General features: G+C 40.6%; 1 pseudogene; it reads left to right on the top strand.

Moving 5' to 3' along the window:
- The first annotated feature begins 13,100 nt into the window (after window positions 1-13,100).
- LOC122422951 lies at window positions 13,101-13,213 on the top strand (annotated as a pseudogene).
- Window positions 13,214-13,544: the final 331 nt, after the last annotated feature.

The raw sequence follows: 13,544 nt of genomic DNA, 5'->3' as shown, positions 1-13,544 counted from the left end.
ACCTTTGGCATACCTTCCCTAATTATAAGTGTGTTCGTTTGTTTATTTGTTTGAGTACTTCCTTACTTTCTGGTCCTGCAAGATGGTGTAGGCTCACCTTCAGGGTTCGATCCCTGGGTTGGGAAGATGCCCTGTAGAAGAGAAAGACTACTCACTCCAGTATTCTGGCCTAGAGAATTCCATGGACTGTATAGTCCATAGGGTTGCAAACAGTCAGACATGACTGAGCGACTTTCACTTTCACTTCACCTTCATGGCCTGGGTCCTAGTCAGTCATTTCTCCAAGGAACCCTGGTCCTTTTATTAGAGAAATGGTATTAGGAAGCAAGATCTGGGTGTGAAGTGTGCTCATCATTACTGGGGTGTCATTGCTTTCAGGCCCTTTCAGCTGACAGAACAAGTGCATATCGTTCAATTTTAGCACATGCATAGCATAATTAGAGTTGTTAACTGGTACTCATATGGGAACCAACTTTATTAACTATACCACAGTATTTCTATGCAATTTCTTTTGCTTTTGGTCTTATTGTTTCACTCATTTCTAAAGTTACTTAGTCAACACCTTTCCCCCTACTTCTTTCAGTGAAGTTGTTTCAAACATTTATAATACAATTGGATTCTTTTATCACATTCTGCATTCCATGCTAGAATTGATCTCCTAAGTGATTTTTTTTAATTGCATCAGTTGAGTTTTATTCTTTGTGCTGTAAAGTTCAATGAGTTTTGACAAGGGGAGGGGCTTCCTAAGTTGCACCGCTGCTGCGGCGGCTGCTGCTAAGTCGCTTCAGTCGAGTCCGACTCTGTGCGACCCCATAGACCGCAGCCCACCAGGCTCCCCTGTCCCTGGGATTCTCCAGGCAAGAACCTGGAGTGGGTTGCCATTTCCTTCTCCAATGCATGAAAGTGAAAAGTGAAAGTGAAGTCACTCAGTCGTGTCGGACTCTCAGCGACCCCATGGACGGCAGCCCGCAAGGCTCCTCCGTCCATGGGATTTTCCAGGCAAGCGTACTGGAGTGGGATGCCATTGTCTTCTCCAAATTGCACTGGAAACTGGTAAAAAATCCACTTGCCAATGCAGTAGACCTAGGAAACTCAGGTGTGATTCCTGAATAGGGAAGACCCTAGGTTGGGAAGAATGGTAACCCACTCCAGTAGTCTCGCCTATAAAATCCCATGGACAGAGGAGCCTGGTGGGCTGCAGTCCGTGGGATCATGAAGAATTGGACACAGCTGAGCAACTGAGTGTGCGTGTGCACGCGCGCACACACACACACACACAATTATATATCCACCATCACAATTTCATATAGAATAGTTTTATTGCTCTAACCACCCCCCTCAAATCTCTGCCAATAACTGGTCTTTTGTTTTGCGTTTTTCAGAATGTCATAATTGAAATCATATAGTATGTAGCCTGCTCAGACTGACTTTTTTCACTTAACAAAGTGCAGGGAATTCCCTGGTGGCCCATGGTTAAGACTCCATGCTTTCATTGCTGAGGGCGTGTCTTCTATCCCTGGTTGGGGAACTAAGATCCTGGAAGCCATGTGGTGCAACAAGAAAAGTGCATTTAAAATACATTCATATATGTTTTATGGCTTGATAGCTCATTTCTTTTTATCACTGAATAGTATTTCACATTTTTGTCACTGAATAAGTATTTTTGTTTATCCATTTATCTATTGAAGGACAAGTTGATTCCTTTTGATTTTCCCTTCAAAGCTGATATAAATCTTTACATAAAGGTTTTTGTGTGGATATAAGTTTTTGGATTTTTTGAATGTGCACCAAGGCCCAGGTGGCACTAGTGGTAAAGAATCCGCCTGACAATGCAAGAGATGCAAGAGTTGCAGGTTTGATCCCTAGGTCGGGAAGATCCCCTAGAGTAGGAAATGGAAACCCACTCCAGTGTTCTTGCTTGGAAAATTCCATGGGCAGAGGAGCCTGGCAGGCTACAGCATGGGGTCACAGAGTTGGACATGACTGAGCAACTGGACACATTAGGAATGCAATTGTTAGGCTTGGAAGAAACTGCCTAACTCTCCCAAATTGCCATACCATTTTGCATTCTCACCAGGAATTAATGAGAGTTCTTGCTGTTCCATATCCCGAACAACAATTGGGATGGTTAGCTTTTTGGATTTTAGGCATTATAACATCTGTGGAGGGAAATCTCATTATTGTTTCAATTTCTACAGCTTTTGTTGAGCATCTTTACATGTGCTTATTTGCCATTTGTATACCTTCTTTGATGAGGTGTCTGTTCAGACTTTTTCCTCATTTTTTATTGGATTGTTTTCTTATTGTTGAGTTTTAAGAGATCTTTGCATATTTTGGGTGTAAGTCCTTTATCACATATGTGAAAATATTTTATAGATATTTTCTTCCTCTCTGTGGCCTTTATTTTGATTTTCTTAACAGTGCGTTTGACAGAGCAGAGTTTTAAAATTTTAATAAAGTAAAACTATTTTTTTTATGAGTGATGATTTTTGTCATTGTATCTAAGAAGTCATAACCAAATCCAGGGCCACATAGATTTTTCTCTTTAGTCTTTTTTATTCCTATTTATTTTATCACATGAGATTGTAGTCTATACAGTACTATAATTGCTTTTTATACTTATCAATATATGTGAAAATTTTCATGTTGTTAGGTATTCTTCTAAGGCATTTAGCATTGACCTCCCAGTATTATCTTATATAGAAGTACCAGTAAGCCTTAAATCAACCTTCTAATGTTGAATAAGATTGCTGTTGTTGTTCAGTCACTCAGTCGTGTCCAACTTTTTGTGACCCCATGGACTGCAGCACACCAGGCCTCCCTGTCCCTCACCATCTCCCAGAGTTTGCCCAAGTTCTTGTTCATTGCACTGGCCATCTCATCCTCTGATGCCCTCTTCTCCTTCTGCCCTCAATCTTTCCCAGCATCAGGGACTTTTCCAATGAGTCAGCTGTTCATATCAGATGACAAAAGTACTGGAGCTTCAGCTTAAGCATCAGTCCTTCCAGTGAATATTCAGGGTTGATCACCCTTAAGATTTACTGGTTTGATCTCTTTGCTGTCCAAGGGACTTTCAGGAGTTTGCTCCAGCACCCCAATTTGAAGGCATCAGTTCTTTGGTGAAGATATTCTAAGTTTTATCGAATCATTTAAATATACACATTTCTAAAAAGTTGTTTCAGGTTTAAATTTGTTAGACTAAATAAGGAATTTTTAGTCTCTGGATTGAAGAAAAAAATCTATATTATTTTTCTTCACTTTTTTTCTTCTTTCTATAATTATTTAATGCATCTATGCTATGTGTGAGGTTCTTTAGTGGTTCACACCATTAGACTTTGGAGATGCTTCAGTGACCTGGAGTCCCTGCACTTCAGGAGGCTAGTGAAAGAGTCAAAACCAAAGATAGCTAATATGATTTCTGATAGTAATAATTATAGCAAAGGATAATATAAAAGAGAGTAAAGGAGTAATGATAGACCATGGGTACTGGGGCCCAAGACAAGGAGGAGAATAAACACATTAAAAACTAATACACTGGAAGAGGGTGATGTTAGGGGGAAAAAAAATCTTGCTGAGGTTTCTGAACTGCTATAGTGGGATTAAAGGAAGAGGGACAAGAGGTTAGAGAAAATATAGAGTTTGAATTCAAAGGAGAAGCAGTTCTGAGAGATGGTGATATCCTCAGTGTGATATGGGAAGGAGTAAATGGAATGATACAGGCTATGATCAATGGAACGCTAAGGAAACAGGAGTCTAGGGCCCAGGAGGGTGACCCACGTGAAGACACATAGGCTACTGGCTGTACTTGGAGAGCTGAGAAGTAATTTGAGCCATAAACTCTGCAGAACAGGGTGGAGTGAATGGAGATCAGAGCTGACAGAGATGAAGAAGGGCCACAGTGATATAGCTAAATGGCAAGGTTCTAAACTAAGCAGGGCTTATTATTCAGTAGGATAAAATAATGATCTGGAAATGGAATGCATGCTTTAAGAAAATGCTAACCCTACTTCAAGACCCTCGAGTATAAAGTAAGTTAGAAAGTGAGCTAGAATGATCTCCTGAAGGCTGATAATCTTTGGGAACAGCAATCTTAGTGGGGATAGGTTGTAAGACCGGGCAAAGGGATAGAAGATGCTTTTTGTGGACAGTTAATGAATGGAGGGGAGCTTGTTTTAGTGAAAAATTGGGGCAGAGGAGAGGAAGCACAGAGAAATGTTGAGACATGAGTGGAGAACATAGAAAGTAAGATTTGCTTCTGTTTGGGGCCAGGTCCAAGGAAAACAGCAGGCCTTAAGGTTTTAACAGAACTCTTGGTGTCCGTGCAGTTGGAGACTCAAGGTGAAGCTCATCATTGACACCTCGTTGTGGCAGAGCTCATGTCAGGTCAAGTGGAGGTCATTGTTGGGAGAATTTGTAAACAAAGCTGTACTGCTAAAATAAATGGCATAAACAAAATTGTAGGCAGTTGGTGATATTTGAAGGAGAACAAAACATTTTATGCACTCTCAAGCCCTTCAGAAATACCCATTTATCCTCAAATAATTGATTCATTGGAAGGCACTCAGATTTCATTCAAAACCATTCCTTTAAGAAACTTTGTGTAATTATAATTCCTTCCCTACTTCCTGATAGTGTATACCTGAAAACAATGAAACTATTTTTATTTAAATATGTTTGTTATGGAATGAATGTCTGTGTTCCCCTCAATTTCATATGTTGAAATACTATCCCCCTAGTTAGGGAATTTGGGATTGACGTGTACCCACTGCTATATTTAAAATCGATTAAAAAAAAGGATAACCAAGAAGAACCTACAGGGAACTCTGCCCAGTGTTAAGTGGCAGCCTGGATGGGAGGTGAATTGGGGAGAAAATGGATACATATATACGTATAGCTGAGTTTCTTTGCTGTCCACCAGAAACTCTCTCAACATTGTTAATCGACTAAAGTAAGTGTTAGTCACTCAGTTGTGCCCGACTCTTTGCGACCCCGTGGACTACAGCCCACCAGGCTCCTCTGTCCATGAGATTTTCCAGGCAAGGATACTGGAGTGGGTTGCCATTTCCTTCTCCAGGGGATCTTCCCAACCCAGGGATGGAACCCATGTCTCCTGCACTGCAGGCAGTTTCTTTACCGAGTGAGTTACAAGGGAAGCCCTTGTAATCAACTATATTCCAATACAAAGTAAAAAGTTTAATAAGATGTTTAAGAAGAAAGTTACCATATTTAAGATAGAATCTATAATCTTATCCCTCTTCAAAAAAAAGAAAAAAAGAAATCTTATCCCCCAACGTGGTGATATAAGGAGGGGAGCCTTTGGGAGGTGATAGGCAGGAGGAGAAGGGGATGACAGAGGATGAGATGGCTGGATGGCATCACTGACTCGATGGACATGAGTTTGAGTAAACTCCAGGAGTTTTGATGGACAGGGAGGCCTGGTGTGCTGCGATTCATGGGGTCACAAAGAGTCGGACACGACTGAGCGACTGAACTGAACTGAACTGAAGGTTTTAAGAGTAGAACCCTCATGGATGAGATTAGTGCCCTTCTTAAAGAGACCACAGACTTCCCTCACTTCTTCCATCGTGTGAGGACACAGTGAGAAGATGACTGTCAGTGAACCAAAATGTGGGCTCTTACTGCACCCCAGATCTGCTGATGGCTTGACTTTGGACTTGGCAGCCATTTCGCCAGTGAGAACTAAAAGTTGTTGTTTAAATCATCCCGTCTATGATGCTTTGGTTATGGCAGCCAGAATGGACTAAGATAATGCTTAGTAACTTCAAAATTACCCTGACTACCTTCTTCGAATATCATTACCTGCTGCTCTCCTCCCATGATGGCTGTTTTCTTTGGCCTTGGTGCAAAAACAAAAAACAAAAAAACTCTTTTTTAAAAAAGATTTATTTATTTACTTAATTTTTGGCTGCCATTAGCCTTGGCTGCGGCACCGGCTCTCTCTGGAAAGCATGGGCTCCAGGTGCATGCGCCTCAGTAGTTGCGTCTCCCGGGCTCTGGCACAGGTGTTGTGATGCACTGGCTTACTTGCCCCGTGGCACGTGGGATTAAACTTGGCAGGTGGGTTCTTTACCACTAGACCACCAGGGAAGCCCAAGAAGCAGCTCATCCTCTGTGTTCTCTAGGCATGTCCCTGTATTTCTCTGTGCTTTCTCTCCCCTTCTCCAATGTGCCTGGCAATTTAGGCTGGAGGAAGACTCTGGGGCCTGAAGAAAAGCAGAGTTGGCTAACTCACTTCCACAGGGAGTGGAGTATCAGTGCCCACGGGAAGGGTATGTCGTCCTTTTCCCAAAACTGCAAGTGGGAATTTTTTTTTTTTTTTTTTTTAACCCATAGAAGCTTTTTTAACTAGAGAAGTCCTCTTCGTCATATAGGAATGGCAGTTATTAAGCCAGTTCCCAGTGCCTGAAACATTATTGTTTGGGTTCACTAAATTCTACTCCAGTGTTAGAGAAGTAATAACTTCCAAATGGATTTGCCCCATGATGTGGAAATCGTTTTGGACTTGAAAGAATTTGAATCTAAATGTATAGTTGTTGCTAATAAGGTTGCTATGTGAGAAAAAGTTACATCAAAGATTTGTTTTTTGTGGAGCTCTTTGTCTTAAAAGAGAGTGTAGCAGTAAATACACTTTGGATATGTGTAATAATAAATAAAATAATTATTTAAAATATTATAAAGTTATATGTTTAAAACAATAAATAATTATTAAATGTGTGGCTACAATATAAAATCATTAAGGAATTCCTGTTATATTTAGCACAATAATATTTTATAAAAAAATTTTAGGAGCAACATATTATTGCCAAAGTATTTAGATATCATTTAGTAATTATTTGCAAAGGTTTTTTTTTTTTTAAATCAATCAATTACATTTAAATTATTTGTCAAGAATTTGCTCTAAGTGTTGTAAATGCATTATTGCTTCCAGTTAGAATTTTCAACTCAAAAGCTGGTGGTCTTTTCAGTAATAGAAACCTTGAGAGAGTCTGGCCATTGCCTTGGATAAGAGAAAGAAGCCCTTAAAGACAGTAGCTTCACATGTGAATGAGAACTTGCGATCTAGGAAGAAAAGTTCAGGTTCAAGTGGTCTGGAGAGGAAATCTTCAGGTTCCACAAGGGTAGCGAAAAATTAGTATTGTCTAGAAAAAGGTGAATTATTAAGGTGGACTCCTTGTGTTAATAGGAGAAAGGAGAAATTGAAATGTGAATGTGCTAAAGCTTACAGGTGCCAATTGGCTTCACTGATACTGTCTTTTGAGCTGAAGGATAAAAGTACTTTTGTGTGGGTGGGAATGCCCCAGGGTGGGAAAAAAAAAACAAAACAGTGAACTTGTGGTTGTGTGGTATGATGTCCAGCATGCCCAAAGAACATTCTACAAAGTGACTCAGATTCTTGACACTGTTGGTCAAGGAAGTAGTCAGCCTATCCAAGCATCTCAGTATAACAATTTTGTTAAAAATAATGGAACCTATACACACAAATGAAAATTATATACATATAAAGAGTCGTAAATAGTCTGGAACTGAGACTTGCCTGAATGCAATGTGTGAAATGTGTAATTCCCTCAAGTGATTGTTTGCATGCAGTAATATATATAGGGACCAAAGAATCCGGAAACAACAATAATAGCAACCTCTTTTGAACTGTTAAGGGCTTCCCTGGTGGCTCAGATGGTAATGCAGGAGACCCAGATTCGATCCCTGGGTAGAGAAGATCCCCTGGAGAAGGGAATGGCTACCCACTCCAGTAGTCTTGCCTGGAGAGTTCCATGGATAGCCTGGCAGGCCACAGCCCATGGGGTTGCAAAGAGTCAAACAGGACTGAGTCACTAACACTTTCACTTTTTTTTTTTTTTTTCACTCTTGAACTGTGACTTCCAGGGATGGTCAGAAATTTAGACATATCTTATGGGTCATGGGGATGGAAGACAATGGAATTCAGGTTTCATGAAGCAGCACTGAGGATGCTTAGGGTCTGATGAAGTCGTGATCTCGTGATTGCAGGTATAATACAGAGGATGTTACACACACTTGAATCTGTCCCTCTCTAGCCAGTAAGAGCGCTCCTTGGAGGAAGCATTTGTGTTCTCAGTTCAAAAGAGTCTATTGAACTCTCAGGACACCAGATGAGAGAGCTTTAAGAATCTGTACTTAGCGTGGCAGAAGCCCACGTGGCATACTTAGGACAGAAAGGGTGACAGTTCTGAACCACAGAAGCCAGCAGAGATGAAGATTGCAATCAGTTGAGGTTATTGGTTCTCTGATTGCTAATGACAGATCATGTGATTGTCTGGTAGCCCCAGGAATGGCTTTGCAATGTGTGTGGTAGATGTCTGTGTCTCTGATCCTTGTGATGTCCAACCATGCTCTTCCTCTCAGATCATCATTCTGTACGCTATAGAACTGAGGCTGGGAGTTAGGTGGAGTTAGGCAGAGGATGTGAATCTCCTTTGGTTGGAAGAACAACTTGCAATGGAAATTGAAAATAGATTCACCCCTTGTGTAGTCCAGTGAAACTTCCCATGTGACACCAATAGCTTCCTACTTGCCATGGCTCAGGGATAATTTAGGAGCACTTCTATATAACATTTCATGCCTGATATCATGTGGAATATTGCTTGCTCCAAACTGTGTCTCTACCAACTAGGATATCTTAGGTCACACAGTCTGAATTCCCTGGGGACCTGAGACAGTTTTGAAGATTGGCTCTACCCTGCTGGCCATCCTGTAGTATTTACACAGATTTAATCTTTCAGTACATCCAGAGGATTATTAGTTCCCAGGGATGCTCTAACATGCTCCCTATAATTTCGTAAATCACTTGGTTAAATGATGTTAAGCAAGTTCCTTTCCTGCAGGACTTCTGAGTCTTAGTATGCTAATATCAGTTGGAACAGGAGATGATTCAGAATATATTTGAATATTTCTCATGGAATGTTCATTAACATTCCTTTCTCACAGAATTTTTATTAATAGTTTGTAGGACAATACTATTTCAAGGAGTACAGTTTGAGAAATACTGTTCTACAGAAATTAAAAGAAACCTTATCCTGACCTTTTGAATTAAAAAAAAAAATCCTATCAATCCCTGGAAGAGCTGAGCTATTATTTCTGGGTGAAATTCCAACTTCATTAACACAATTATATAGCCAAATTACCTCTCTGAGCCTGTGGGGACAATCTGTCACCTCCTGTTTTAAATTTCCCGATGATTCCCTTGGGAATTAACATCTAGTCCACTGTAAGAAAAACAAATTCTTCTTCATGGAAGAACTCCAACTGCTTTATTATATTTTCATGGTTACATATTTTTCCTACTTTAATGAGTTTTATTTATTAAAAATATCACTAACCAAATTGAAAAATGACATCGCCTAGGTCTCACTGTTAAGTTTTAGAAATGTATTTTATTATAATTTGGTATAGTAGAACAGTCATTTTCCAGGAGGATAATTGTCTGAATCAGACCTTTATTCTAGTCAAATATAAGAGCAAGCAACCAAGAACCAATGTCCCCATTGTTTGTAACGGTATGATTTACCTTTGAACAACGTGTTCTCGGACAGTGGCTAGAAATGTGAACTTTCTGGTGCTTTAAAGTTCACTAAGATAGGGAGATAGCTGAGCTTGTGGGTTTCTCTAAGGAAAAAAGAATCTTATGACCTCCAGGTATTGTGACTGGGGACAGTTGTTTCCAAAGATGTGGATAATGTAATGTGTGATATAAAGAAGGGCAAAAAATGAGCATGTGTTTTTTGACTGGAAGGTTGAGAGCAAGCCCTGTTTGGATGTGTACTTTATGACTTGATGTTTGCGACCCCAAACTAGGGGTCTTCAAACCTGTTACCTTTAGCTGTCTAATGAATGATTACTTCATTGACCAAAGCAATCTAGCACAACTTTTTTTTTTGTTTTTAAATCAGGATCTCTTTGAAAATGCCAGACTAAATATATGCTATTCAATCTAAATATTTTCAAAAGACTTTTTAAAGCAACAAACTCTGCTTTTATGAAATGATGCTAGGTAATTGGATGTTGTGTTAGTTAATATGAGCTAGGTTTGCTCTGTTAACAAACAACTCCAAAATCCAGTGACCTACACCCAAATTTATTTTTCATCCACACCTCATTAACATCATGGGTAAGCTACAACTCTCTCCCCATCATCTTTGGGATCAGGCTGGTGCAGTAGGGTCAATCTGGAGTATTGCCAGTTTTATCATGGAGGGAAAGGAGACAGTAACTCATGTGTTGGCTCTTACAGTTTCTGTCCAGAAGTGACATTTATCACTTTGAATATTTTAACAGCCAGGAACAAATCACAAGATCAAGCCTGCCATCAATGGGGTAGAAAAGTATCGTCCTTCCCCAGATAGGAGCAGTGAATACTTTTGAATAAGAATGCAGTCCACCATGTAGCCCCTGGGGTTGTCTTAGAAGGATGTGGGTTATAGAGCATGAAAGACTCAAGAACTCATTGCTATCATGGAAGCCATCCGGGTGCCAACTCCAGTCTAGAGCCTCCTGAGTTGGGCAGCTCAGGTCTTTACTTCTACATGCACCACTTCTGTCATGCTCCAGACTGCCCTTGCTCCCCAAGGTAGGCTTAGAAGTATTCCGGTTGGGTCCAGACAAAAGGTACGACATCATCTTTGCTTTAGAAGCTTTCTGGGCCACCAGCACGACTGTGTAGCCTGGGAGGGATTGAAGGCTGGCCTTCAAGGGCCAGCAACATCCGGGTGCCTGTGCCGCCTTCTTGTCATCATGGTACCAACCTTTCGCAATTGTTACTCCCTGACCTATATCTATGCTCATTAAATCCTGGGTGTGTGTAGTGATAAAGACCTAAAATCTACACAGCTCTTTCTAAAGAGCCAAAGGAGCCCTTCGTAAGAAGAGGCCTCAAAAACTTTGTGGACACCCCAGAATTTCTGAGCTCAGGGCGGGGCGGGGGAAGGAAGAGGTAGGCTGAGGGAAGATGACTTTATTTCATCCAGAACCATTATTTTATCCAGAGTGACTCCATTTTTACCTGTTTCCATAATCGAGAACTCTCACAAGGTTGAGTTTGAAACCACAGCTAAGAGAGGATGAAGTCAAGTGCCTGAATCAGTTAAGGAGAAGAATAAAGTTTAAGGAATTTTCTATTTATAGGGATCACCAGAACCTCTTTCATTACAAGAAGATTTTATACATTTCCACGCATATATTCAGCCTTTCCGTTTAAACCCATTTTCTTTAAGCCTATCATTCACAGTCATCTGGAACAGAAAAGCAGCACTTTACATGTGTCAAAAACCTTTCTGTCCCTCTTCTGAAAGCACTTCTTTGGGGACTTTTAAGTTTTGTTGTTGTTCAGTCGTTAAATTGTGTCCAACTCTTTATGGCCCTGTGGACGACAGCTTGCCAGGCTCCTCTGTCCTCCACAGCCTCCTGGAGTTTGCTCAGATTCATGTTCATTGAGTCGGATGCTATCTAACCATCTCATCCTGTGCTGCCCCCTTCTCTAAAAGTTAATATATAAACTTTTAAGTTTATATTTATATAAGATATATAAACAAATATTTTACTATATAGATTTATTTTTATTTATTTTGCAACAGTCACAAACTTACAGAACATCTACAGGTCAATTTCAAAGAATTTTTTTTTGACCCATTTGAGAGTAAGCATCCTGTTACTTGAATTAATTTTTTACAAACATGGACATTTTCCTACATAAGCACAATACAACCATGGTTATTAGTTTGCCAGGGTTGTCATGACAAAATATCCCAGACTGGGTGGCTTAAACAACATCAGCTTATTTTACTCTCAGTTCTGGAGGCTAAAAGTCCAAGATCAAGGTGTTGGCAGATTTGGTTTCTTCTGAGGTCTCATTTTTTGGCAGGCAGGTGGCCTTCATCTCTGTATGTCTTCACATGGCCTTTCCTCTGTGCACACACATTGCTGGTGTCTCTCCGAAGCTCCTAATCTCTCCTCTTCTTAATAAGCACACCAGTCAGATTGGAACACCAGGCAAGTCCCATCCCAACAACCTCATTTTCACTTAATCACCTCTTTAAAGGTCCTATTTCCAAATATAGTCACTCTTGTAGGTACTGGGAGTTAGAGCTTCAACACTGAATCTGAGAAGGTTTGAATTTGAGAAGGGACATAATTCAGCCCATAACAACCATCAGAGTCTGGAAATTAACAAGAAAAAAGTACTATCTAATCTTCAGACCCCATTTGCCAAATGCCCTAATGATGTCCTTTATAGCAAAAGAATCCAGCTCAGAATCATGGGCTGCATTTAGTAATCAGATCTCTTTAGTCTCATTCCACCTGGGCCACTTTCTCAGTTTTTCCTTGACTCTCATGGCCTTGATACTTTTGAAGTTATAGGTCAGTATTTTTGTAGAATATCCGTAAGTTTGTTTTGTCTCATATATCTTCATGATTTTATTCAGATTAAATCTTAGCAGCAGTATCACAGAAGTGATGCTGGCTTCTTCTCATTGCATCCTAAGAGGAGGTACCAATCCTGATTTGTCCCATCATTGATGATGTTCACCTTCCCTTGATTAAGGTGATGTCTGCAAGGCTTCCCAAGAAGCTTATTTTTTTCCTTTTGTGTGTGTGGGGATGTGCCCTGAGACTATGTAAATGCCAGTTCCTCATCAGATGTTCAGTTTATTTATAACTGTATTGTCTCAGGTTTTCCTAGTTCAGTGAGTTAAAATCTAGTAGCACTATTATTTATTTTGATGATCTAATTGTCTCCAGTTGGCCAGTGGGAGCCCCTTCAAGATAATTTCTCTGTCCTTTAAAAATATCTCATTTATTCTGTGAGCATTTTCTGGCACAAGTTGTTCGAGGCTCATCTTAACATTTTGCCTGTTTCAGCCCTGGAACAGGAACCCTGCTTCCTTCAAGTGAGTAATTGTATTTAGATGTGTTTTAACAACAGTATGCCTAAATCTATCTGTGTGAATAGTATCCTATTGTAACAATAGGATATTGACAATAAATACTACTGCCTCTTCATCCTTGACTTCTACAGAAACGTGTGATCTGAACAGGTTACCATTAATCTTTTCTATGTCTTGGCATTTTGGCTAAGATCAAGTGTGGTATCTGTTCTCATCAGCTTAATGTCTGGTATCCTCTATCCAGGCTCCCACGTGGCAAAAGGGGTAAAGAACCCATCTGCTAATGCAGGAGACATAAGAGACACAGGTTCAGTCCTCAGGAGGGCATGGCAGCCCACTCCAGGTTCTTGCCTGGAGAATCCCATGGACCAGGAGCCTGGTGGGGTCTATAGCATCTCAAAGAATCGGACACGACTGAAGTGACTTAGCGCACACCCGCACGCACACATGTCCTCTATCCAGGGCTCCCCAGGTAACTCGCGGTAAAGAATCCGCCTGCAATGCAGGCGACCTGGGTTTGATCCCTGGGTTGGGAAGATTCCCCTGGAGGAACTGGCAAAGCCCTCCAGTATTCTTGCTTGGGAAATCCCATGGATAGAGGAGCCTGGC

Source organism: Cervus canadensis, chromosome 20, assembly GCF_019320065.1.
Source record: "Cervus canadensis isolate Bull #8, Minnesota chromosome 20, ASM1932006v1, whole genome shotgun sequence".
NCBI classification, from domain to species: Eukaryota; Metazoa; Chordata; class Mammalia; order Artiodactyla; family Cervidae; genus Cervus; species Cervus canadensis.
This window is presented reverse-complemented; position numbering and strand designations above follow the sequence as displayed.